The sequence below is a fragment of the Pantherophis guttatus genome, chromosome 7 (assembly GCF_059756535.1).
Source record: "Pantherophis guttatus breed Tessera chromosome 7, ASM5975653v1, whole genome shotgun sequence".
In the NCBI taxonomy this organism is placed as follows: Eukaryota; Metazoa; Chordata; class Lepidosauria; order Squamata; family Colubridae; genus Pantherophis; species Pantherophis guttatus.
The window spans coordinates 89580052-89591566 of NC_142069.1; the positions used below are offsets into that span (position 1 = coordinate 89580052).

An 11515-nucleotide genomic window follows, 5' to 3' on the forward strand; every position below is an offset into this window, starting at 1 on the left:
AGGGAGGGACAGTGGAAGGAAGGAAGGAAGGAAGGAAGGAAGGAAGGAAGGAAGGAAGGAAGGAAGGAAGGAAGGAAAAAGTACTGCTCCAATGTTTTATTTCCATTTTTAAGATAATTTCACCCTCCTCTTAAAGATGTAGAATTCAGGGTAGCAGAAGTTGCATATATGTTATCTGGAGAGGTTCCAGTTTACCTAATCTGCCAGTAAAAATGATCCTTCTTTTTCCTTTCCTTTTCTATTTATTTATGTCTGTGCAAAGCTCAGAAAGGGGTACTTTGCAAAACGTATTAGCAACGACCGAGGTGCACCATTTCGAAGCGTGAAAGCACCCGCGTCCTCTAAAAACCTTTGACGCGGCTGCTTCAATGCCACACTAAAGCCATCTATGGCTACACGGGTGTGTTTTTTCCGCGCATCTTCAGCGATCATCCCGGGAAAAGCGTTATCCGCGTGCGCACGGGCACACCGAATGGGGGAAAAGCCTTCAACGCATCGGAGGATGTGGTTATTTTCATGCTTCGAAGCAGGATGCTTCATTCACATGACCGAATGTTGTAAAACACTCATTTTACAGGCTTAATATTTTATTCCTTCACCTGCGGTCTCTGTCTGGCATCTCTTATTTGAAACTACCTAATTCGAATGCAGTGGCTCAATGGTTAAGACGCTGAGCTTGTCGGTCGAAAGGTCGGCAGCTCAGCGGTTCGAATCCCTAGTGCCGCGTAACGGGGTGAGCTCCCGTTCCTTGTCCCAGCTTCTGCCAACCTAGCAGTTCGAAAGCAGGTAAAAAATGCAAGTAGAAAAATAGGGACCCCCTTTGGTGGGAAGGGAACAGCGTTCCGTGCGCCTTTGGCGTTGAGTCATGCCGGCCACATGACCACGGAGACGTCTTCGGACAGCGCTGGCTCTTCGGCTTTGAAACGGAGATGAGCACCGCCCCCTAGAGTCAGGAACAACTAGCACATATGTGCGAGGGGAACCTTTACCTTTAATTTGAAAAAACACCAAACATCTGCTAAATTAATCTGAAACACGATTTCTACATCGCTCCCAGACAGCAGCCACAATGCAGTCCCGCATCTGTTCGCACACTGGATTCCATCTTCTGCCAGATACTACACAACTCCAGTCTACAACAACAGTAAGGGAGGAGAGGGGAAAAAAATCTACACCGTAATTATATCCATTCTGAAAAACATCAGCTGGAAAGCTGTGATAGAGGAGGAACGAATCGCTACCCTGTTTCCCCAAATTAGGAATCAACTCTGCTTTTTTTTTTTTTTTTTTGCCAAGCTATTTGTGTAATTGGTATCCAAATGAATATGCAAATCACTTGGTCTAGTGATTAAGGCACCAGATTAGAAAGCAGGAGGCCGTGAGTTCTAATCCCGCTTTAGGCATGAAAGCTGGCTAGAGTGACTTTGGGCCAATCACCAGGAGATGGTGAGTTCTAATCCTGCCATAGGCATGAAATCTTTTTTTTTTTCAAAAAGTTTTTATTTTTATTTCTCAAAAATATATTTACATGTACAGTCATTTATCCACCATTTTTCATTCATTTTATCTTTTAACTTTCATTTTTAATTTTTACTTGTTTGGGGCTGCTCTTTTTCCGTTTACCCTTCTTTGTTTTGCCACAACCTTTCTTCTTCTCCTCCCTTTCTCTTCCTTCTATCTCTTCCTATTTTCTTCGGTCTTCCTCTCCTTCTCTTTCCTACTTCCCCTTCCCTTCCCCCACTCCTCTCTTCTTCCCTCCTTCTAAACTTCTCTCCTACTCCTCTTTCCCCTCCCTTATTCTTCCTCTCCTTTTCCCTTTCTTCTTTCTCTCCCTCTCCTCTCTACTCCTTCCCCTTTCTCTTGTTGTTTCCCTTTTCAGTTCCCTTAGACATGAAATATGACTGGGTGACTTTAGGCCAATCATCCTCTCTCAGCCCAACCCACCTCACACCTATGCTGAGTTCACAGAAGATATTTTCTTTTTGTGCCCTAGGACAGAAATATCTGCCGCTACCTAGGATTGAACTCTCAACGTTCCGAGTGGGAGATGAGTGTTTTCAGCACTGGTAAATGCATGTTTTTCTTTGAATGGCACCATAGAGAAGGTAGTATTGATCCAGAAAGGAAAATTAACAGAGGGATAGAATCAAGATCACGTAAAGTGTTAATAGCACTTTATAATGCCTTGGTAAGGCCACACTTGGAATACGGCATCCAGTTTTGGTTGCCATGATGTAAAAAAGATGTTGAGACTCTAGAAAGAGTGCAGAGAAGAGCAACCAAGATGATTAGGGGATGATTGGAGGCTAAAACATATGAAGAATGGTTGCAGGAACTGGGCATGTCTAGTTTGATGAAAAGAAGGACCAGGGGAGACATGACAGCAGTGTCCCAATATCTCAGGGGCTGCTCCAAAGAAGAGGGAGTCAAGCTATTCTCCAAAGCATTTGAAGGCAGGACAAGAAGCAATGGGTGGAAACTAACCAAGGAGAGAAGCAACCTAGAACTAAGGAGTAATTTTCTGACAGTGAGAACAATTAACCAGTAGAACAACTTGCCTCCAGAAGTTGTGAATGCTCCAACACTGGAAGTTTTTAAGAAGAGATTGGACAACCATTTGTATGAAATAGTTTAGGGTTTCCTGCCTGAGCAGGTGGTTGGACTAGAAGACCTCCAAGATCCCTTCCAACTCTGTTATTCCAAATTCTAAACATTTGCCTTGTCTCAAATAGAAAAATGGAAAAAAAGGTGCTAAATTAGAGAAGGATTTTGTTTTGTTTTGTTTTGTTTTGATTCAATTAGGTGGATGGAAAGTTATCAGTAAAAGTTATTGTTGTGAGCCACCCTGAGTCCTTCAGGAGAAGGGTGGCATACAAATCCAATCAATCAATCAATCAATCAATCAATCAATCAGTAGACAATTTGCTGCTGGCCTGATCTTTTCCAGATCCTGTGGATGTTAGTAGATGAATGGAGTACATCCTTGTGCAACTTTGGGATAATGCATGAAAGAAAATTTTTCATTGACAACAGTGGGGGAAAAAAACAATGTTCCACGAAGGTTGCCTTAGCAACACGGATTTGAAAACACTGAGTTCTTAATCGTCTTTCCAAAAGGATTTTTATGGGTCGGTTTTTATCTGTTTGGACTCGGATGGAGACTTCCAGAAATCCCAAGGACTTGTAAGCTGGGCTACTATCCGAGGGATGAATTTGGCAAGGCAACAAACCAGGAGATCCCAGGCAGAAAGAAACATTAGCTAAATATGTTTAGCTAATCCGCCATACAGATTGCCAGGTTTATGGATGAATATTGATAGCAGGAGGAAGGCCCAGATTTGAAACTTCTCCAGCACCGATGCTGAACTTCTTCTCACAACGAATGGCAAATCGTCTGAGTGTTTATGGCATAATGCTTGTCTGAGGGATGTATCTAAGAGCCTCCTGCCAAACGACCTTATTCCTGAATCAAACGGTCCTGTGTCTGGGGAGTTGAGGGTTCTTGGTATGAAGCATTCAGAGTGGAAGAGAAAGGGGGGGGAATTATTGGACGAAGCCAGTGGAAAACTATTCTTTTATTTCTGCCAGAAACCAACAACATGGGTGGGTCTTTGTGGTCACCTGAAGATGAGCTCAAATCTAGGGGGGGTTTCGTTTTAGGATTTAGGAAGGCCATACTTCAACCAGTCTATCAGAGTTTCTTGGAAAAATCAAATCCAGAAGCACACACAGATAACTGATTCAGCTGGATTCATTAACTTCTTTATATTCATAATAACAGATGAAGTATTTACAATACCAATAGTTGATTCCTCCAATGTGGTAGAAGTTACAGCACAAGGCAGGAGAGAACAGTTAGTTTCATTTCAGCAGAGCAGACAAGCATGCACAGACTGCTTAGTTCCAATTTCAATTCTCTGCACAGACTCAGAAGCTGCAGACTAAGACATGCCCTGACTCCAGTCTGCCTCAGCTCCCAATTGCCTGACTTTGTTGCTATGCCTATTCATTGGCTGACCTTGTTACCATGACTCTGCCAGTTCATGAATAATCTGACACAGTCAAGTGCCAAATCTGTGCTGATACCCAAAAAATCCAGGATGCAGAACTATCTGGATAATGACAAAACAAAACAGTTTGGGAGAAGGAAAAAGTGTCCCTCAACAAGAGGAGTTTCAGGCCTGGAAGCCTGTATGGGGATTGTATGGAGCCAGGGTGACATATAGTCATTATAACATTCCTTTCTCAGAAAGTCAAGGTCATCTAGCCCTGGACTTGGAGGGCTGGAACTGGGAGGCATCTCCAGTTGGGACGGTGCTTTGATTGATTGGACCATATGATGGACATGTGGGTGCATGGGGAAGGACTTGGACTTTCTTTTGGGTGGGGAAAACCTGGAAGCTTTCAGATTTGGATTTTCCCAGATGGGTCAATATGACATCTCTAATAAAATGGAACTTTGAGGAACTTCAAACCTCGGAGTCTTTTTTCATTGGGGGTGTTACTTGGAATCCTGACAAGGAGAACCATTAACTTCAAGGGAGAGTTGTTTTGAGGGCATCTCCCTGTGCTTCGGCAAATGATACTAAAGCTTTAAAACCCATCGGGCTTTCCCAAAGGTGCTTTTTCAAGAGGCAATTGGACTTTTTTTTCTTTGAAGGAGTATCAATCCTTCCCTTCCCCACCATCCAGTCAGAGCTGAAGAAACTTCTTGGATGAGAAGCACAACTTCTTCAAAGAAAAACCAGAAAGTCCAGTTGCCTCTTGGGAAAAAAGCACCTTTGGGACAACCATGACCTGGATGACTGAGAATCTCCATAGATATATTGGGCTTTCCAACTGAGATCACAGTACTAGAAGGGAGGAGGAGGAGGAAGAGGAAGAGGAAGAGGAGGAGGAGGAGGAGGTCATCTATGGAGATTCTTAGTCATCCAGGTCATGGTTGTCCCAAAGGTGCTTTTTAAGAAGCAACTGGACATCGTTTTTCCTTGAAGGTGTTTTGCTTCTCATCTAAGAAACTTCTTCAGTTCTGACTGAAGGGTGGAGAATGGAAGGATTTATATTCCTTGAAGTCATCTGGTCATTATTGCTCTCTCTGAGAGTTGTTTGAGGCCACTTGGAGGTTGGAGGTTTATCTGTATCTTGAATAGTGCAAATGGGTGTGGAAACCTTCTTGGAGCTGCTGAAAGGACTGTGTTACAGGATAAAGGTTCAGAGCTCATTCCTGCTTGGTTTTTTTTAAAAATCTTGGGTGAATAAAGGAAGTGCAGAATGTGCACATAACTACAAAGCTTTTCCCATTTGTGAAAGTGGAGCCTTCTTGGAACTGCAGGAAGGGCCATTGTAAACAGGAGATAGGCAGTGTCGTATCCCTTCTTGCAGAACAGTGCAAGGAATATAAATCCTCCCACCCTTCCCCATTCATGTCAGAACTGAAGAAGCTTCTTGGATGAGGAGCGAAACGTCTTCAAGGAAAAACAAAACCCAGTTGTCTTTTGATGAAGCACCTTTGGGGCACATCTTGCTGAGTCTTCAATTGAAGCAAAGAATTATAGAATAGAATAACCGAGTTGGAAGGGACCTTGGAGGTCTTCTAGTCCAACCCCCTGCTTAGGCAGGAAACCCTACACCACTTCAGACAAATGGTTGTCCAATCTCTTTTTAAAAACTTCCAGTGTTGGAGCATTCACAACTTCTGGAAGGAAGTTGTTCCATCGATTAATTGGTCTAACTGTCAGGAAATTTCTCCTTAATTCTAAGTTGCTTCTCTCCTTGATTAGTTTCCACCCATTGCTTCTTGTCCTGCCCTCAGGTGCTTTGGAGAATAGCTTGACTCCCTCTTCTTTGGGGCAGCCCCTGAGATATTGGAACGCTGCTGCCATGTCTCCCCTAAGACCTTCTTTTCATTAAACTAGACATATCCAATTCTTGGCACCATTCTTCATATGTTTTAGCCTCCAGTCCCCTAATCCTCTTTGTTGCTCTTCTCTGCACTCTTTCTAGAGTCTCAACATCTTTTTTACATCGTGGCGACCAAAACTGAATGCAGTATTCCAATGGTGGCCTTATCAGGTGCTGGTTATCACCTTTAAAGTGCTCCATGGCATCGGGCCTAGCTATCTTCGAGACCGCCTGCTGCTACCGACGACCTCCCATCGTCCCGTGCGCTCGGAGAGGGCCTCCTCAGGGTGCCATCAGCCAATCAATGCAGGCTGGTGACCCCCAGGGGGAGGGCCTTCTCGGTGGGGGCACCCACCCTCTGGAACCAGCTGCCCCCAGAGATAAGGAGAATCCAAGACCTTAGCGCCTTCCGCCGTGCCCTTAAAACCCACTTTTTCCAGCAAGCCGGGCTGGCTTAAGAAGAAATTTTAAATGTTTTAATTGGTTTGTATTTTTAATTTTGGGCCAAACTTATATATATATTAATTGTTTTTAATATTTGTATTCCATGTTTTTTAATTCTGGCTGTACACCGCCCTGAGTCCTCAGGGAGAAGGGTGGTATATAAATTTAAAATAAAATAAAATAAAATAAAAATAAATCAAGGCCTTATAAAGTGGTATTAACGCTTCACGTGATCTTGATTCTCCAGCAAGTTTACCACACTTCTGTACGATTCTCAGAGAGTACACAATTCCATCACCAAATGTACTTGGGCTTCTTCCCGAAAATAAATCAGGTTGCGGGAGAAACACATCTGTAGATGTAAGTCATTTGAACGGAAACTTTGGAGTTGATTTCATTCACCATTGGGACTGTGATTACTCCTTTCCCTCGTTTCCACAATGAGGGGTCTTGGCAACAGCAGAGCAGGCTAGCAGCTGGGACACGTTTTTGCTTTTTTGGAAAATACATATCACAACTGACCTCATTGCTGAGCTGATGGCACTGGGCTTGACGGAGAGGAGATCAGGGAAATAAGGGTGGTGCCCACTGCCTTTTTTATTTAAATCAAAGCAACAAAGGTTGCATTACCGATGGTGTGAAAACACAGGTATACATTATATACCGATGGAAAAGAATATTTCTAGCTCAGGATTGAACCGTGGGGTCCTTGGTGCTCTCTGAGCTTGGTGATTTTCTTGCAGGCATTCTATGACCCAACTAGGTAACATAATCAGTTCTAGAAGTGAATGGGGTTTATGGAGAGGAGGAGGAGGAGGAGGAGGGGGGAGGGGGAGGAGAAGGAGAAGGAGAAGGAGAAGAGGAGGAGGAGGAGGAGGAGGAGGAGGAGGAGGAGGAGGAGGAGGAGGAGGAGGAGGTGGAGGAGAGGATTGTGAGTTCCTTAGTCCTCTCTGAGCTTGGATGCTTTCTTTCAAATGTGTTATGACCCAACTAGGTAACATAATCTGTTCTAGAAGTGAATGGGGGTTTATGGAAAGGAGGAGGAGGAGGAGGAGGAGGAGGAGGAGGAGGAGGAGGAGGAGGAGGAGGAGGAGGAGGAGGAGGAGGGGTCCTTTCTGGGGTGGGGGTCCTTGGTGCTCTCTAACCTTGGTTATTTTCTTGCAGACGTTCTATTACCCAATTGGATAACATCATCGGTGTCTAATAGAAGGGAGCAGGGTTTTAATTTATCAGTTCTTCAGATCATTCTGGGCTTTGTTTGCCAAACTACCAGAAACAATTCAATGTGAAATCTAATTTTTCAGATCCAAATACAGAATACGGTATGGCTCATTTTATAATAGTTACAGTATAGAGATCAATGTTTGGGGGAAGGAAAAGTGATACCTTATATTGTGAGAACTGAATTAAAAAAAAAAAAACACCATAAATTATTCTGATAAATTCAGATAGGTTTTGCTCAGAATTACTTTAAAAAGGGGGAAAGCCTTAGAATGTGTGGGTTACTGGATATCCAATTAAATTACTTGGTGATGAAGTAGGTAGCGATCCGGTACACTTCCCTGGAGAATTCTTGTATTAAGTTCAAAGTAAAATACCACTAAATAACTGTATTGATACAGTCAAACCATGAAACCCTGTTAGCTGTGGTAGACACAATTTTCCAGTAATGTAGAAGTCAATGAATAAAAGACACAAGGAGACCTTTTCACATCACTTTTCCCTAAGGAATCATATCCAAATCCAGAAAAAAATGTGGTCTGCCAGCAGCCTGCAGAGCTGGTAGTGGAGTCGGACATTGAAGAGGCTGAGGAAGAACAGGGGCCAGTCCTGGAGGCTGGGGAAGGCCCGGATGAGGGCTCTGCGTCGGAGGCAGAGATGGGGCCAGGGACATCGGGGAGTGATGCGCGGACTCCAGAGCCTCCAGAGGCTGACAGCAGAGAGGCAGAGGAACAGGAGGAGCCTGTTCCTAGTGCACGCATGAGAAGAGCTGCCAGAAGGCAGGAGCAGCTAAAGCAGAGAGGACGACTCAGGAGTAAGGCCAAGAGATGATTGGCCCCTCCCATAAGGCTTAAAAGACCAGCAATGGCTCTTGGGCTCCTTGTCGGAAAACAACGTTGATAGATTTGTTTCTTGTCTTGCTGCATTTCTTTCTTGTCGGCGTCTTCTGCTTCTGAACTTTTGCCAAGACAAGCCTCTGGCAGGTTGCCTAATTAGACCAAGGTTGGCAATAAGGCTGAAGAATTTGTGTTATGAAGAATTTGTTTTGAATTAGTTTGGACTACGCTGAGAATGAGTTAATTCTCAGCTGTTCTAATAAAGTCTGTTTGTTTTTGAACTGATTGCGTCTGATAATACCTACTTGGGCCTGGGTCACAACAGTAACTTTGCCCTCAGTACTTAATATCTATTTAAATCTTGGAGTCAAGCTCAAACTGTGTTTCACTGTTGCAACCATTGTCACTTCTCAATTTACCAACAAACTAGGAGGGAGGGGAGGGTGAGATGGAATGTGTGCTCCAGACATCAAGAAGCTGAGCTGTGAGAGCCAAGGACATTTCAACAGGTGTTTGCCAGAGCCAAAGACTTTTTCTCATAACAGTATAAAGAGACTCTATTGGACCATTTGACCTGCTCTAATAGGGGGAGGGAGAATCCTCTATTTTCATTATATGGGTTTGTGCGGGAAGTAGCTAGATCTGGTTTGGCCCTCATCGGTACCGAAACGATGTACTCAATAAAGTCATGCATTCAGAGATTGGACTGTGCTTGCTTCGGTTAGGTTCGTCAGTTTTTTTTGTTTGTTTTTTAATTTGATTTATATGCTGCCCTTCTCCGGAGACTCAGGGCGGCTTACAATGCGCTAAGCAATAGCCTTCATCCTTTTGTATATTTATACAAAGTCAACTTATTGCCCCCACAAACCGGGTCCTCAATTTACCTACCTTAGAAAGGATGGAAGGCTGAGTCAACCTTGAGCCTGGCGAGATTTGAACTTGCAGTAATTGCAGGCAGCTGGTCTTAATAACAGGGTGCTTTAGACCAGTGGTCACCAACCTTTTTATCGCCGCGGCCCGCTGAGCGCGCGCAGGGGTGGGGGCACGGCCCAGGAGCTTTTGCGCACGGCGCAGGAGCCTTTGCGCTGCAGCGTTCATGTCCCCCGGCCGCTGCGCAGCCCGGTGCCAGGTACTCCACGGCCCGGCACCGGTCCGCGGACCGGGGGTTGGGGACCACTGCTTTAGACCACTGTACTACCAAGGCTCTTGGTTGAAGTTGAAACATTGACACTTGGATTCACTCAAGGTTCCTGAATTCTAAAACAGGACCTGGAGAATCCCAAATGATTTGAGGCACCGTTGAATCCTGGACTGAGTTGATGAACCACGGATGGGTGTCCAAGGCAAGACATGGCCTTCAAACTTTTGGGAAATTTGCTAGGATAATTTAATTCCTAGCAAATCTACCCAAGAAATGCTCATGGTGACCAGGTGCAAGGAGTCATAGTTCAACACTTTCTAGGTCTAAAGCCAGAACCTCAAATCAACTTTTTTCCCCCATGCTCCTACAAATGTAGATATTAGATTTTCCTACCAAGTGTCCATCAGTTGAATCAGTAGTGTCCAATCAGTGGTACCCAATATTGTTTTGGCAACTGAAAGATTTGCATTTAGGGAAAACAATACAAGGGATGCAGTGGCTAAGACGCTGAGCTTGTCGATCGAAAGGTCGGCAGTTCAGCGGTTCGTGCCGCGTAACGGGGTGAGCTCCCGTTATTTTTCCCAGCTTCTGCCAACCTAGCAGTTTGAAAGCACGTAAAAAATGCAAGTAGAAAAATAGGGACCACCTTTGGTGGGAAGGGAACAGCGTTCCGTGCGCCTTTGGCGTTGAGTCATGCCAGCCACATGACCACGGAGACGTCTTCGGACAGCGCCGGCTCTTCGGCTTTGAAATGGAGATGAGCACCGCCCCCTAGAGTCAGGAACAACTAGCACACATGTGCGAGGGGAACCTTTCCTTTAAACAATACATAGCAAACAGCGGTGGGTTTCACATTATGTTAATACCAGTTTGCCTCCCACGCGCACACTCACTTTATATGTGCATGGGCCCTGTTTGAGTGCGCACTTACCTTTCGCACATGTGCCTGGCCTCAAAAATGTGCCTAAATAGGATGGCATAGAGCCAGGGCGGGGGTGGGGGTGGGGGACTGGGCCCACCCATGATTTCTGCTACCAGTTCGGGTGAACCGGTCCAAACCGCTGAAACCCACCTCTGATGGCAATGAAGCATATATTCCAGAGGTGGGTTTCAGCAGGTTCTGACCAATTGTGGAGAACTGGTAGCGGAAATTTTGAATAGTTCGAAGAACCAGTAGTAAAAATTCTGACTGGCCCCGCCCCCCCATCTATTCTCTGCATCCCGAGTCCCAGCTGATGGGGAGGAAATGGGGATTTTGCAGTAACCTTCCCCTGGAGTGGGGAGGAAATGGAGATTTTACAGTATCCTTCCCCTGCCACACCCACCAAGCCATGCCCACAGAACCGGTAGTTTAAAAAATGTGAAACCCACCACTGATATATTCATCTTTGATGTCAATGATCCTCCTTTGAATTTGTAAATTTCAGTGTCAAAGTTCATCTTTTTCTCCTAAATTTTTGGCTTTTAAATCCCAGAGGCTAAATGTTCCAACGCCTACAAGTCACACTAAGAACATTTTCAAAAGTCATTTGCAATGGTTTTTTTTTCCCCCAAAGTTAAAATAAGGACGGAATATGGATGATTCATCCATATCATAATAAGGATGCACGAAGCATCAGGAGGCATATTGGAAAGACAATTATTCTTTCCAATGCTCTTCTTCCAGAGCATTGGAATAATGTTCCATTATTCTTTGAGGCTCAGAATGTTCACAGATCTCTATTCTCTATAATGAGAGATATACGGCCGTGCTACATGTCCTCCAGTGGTGAAATCTAAAATTTGTTACTACCGGTTCTGTGGGAGTGGCTTGGTGGGGGGGTAATGTGACTGGGTGGGCGTGGCCAATTTTTTTTTTTTTTACTTTTAAAACTCTTCGGCAAAGAGGTTGTAAAAAATGCTTTCAAAAGGCTTCTTTTCTTTTAAATGCCTCTGACGATCCAAGCTGAGTTGCCTGATCGGCAGAAGCTTT

At 44.5% G+C, this 11515-nt stretch overlaps 1 long non-coding RNA gene across 1 annotated transcript; it reads right to left on the reverse strand.

The window, feature by feature from the left end:
* Positions 1 to 1112: 1112 nt before the first annotated feature.
* On the reverse strand, positions 1113 to 10975 carry LOC117675789 (uncharacterized). The gene is made up of 3 exons (XR_009623307.2): positions 10915 to 10975; positions 7491 to 7545; positions 1113 to 1133 (listed from the first exon to the last, which is right to left on the reverse strand). It is a non-coding gene; the product is annotated as an uncharacterized LOC117675789 (long non-coding RNA).
* Positions 10976 to 11515: the final 540 nt, after the last annotated feature.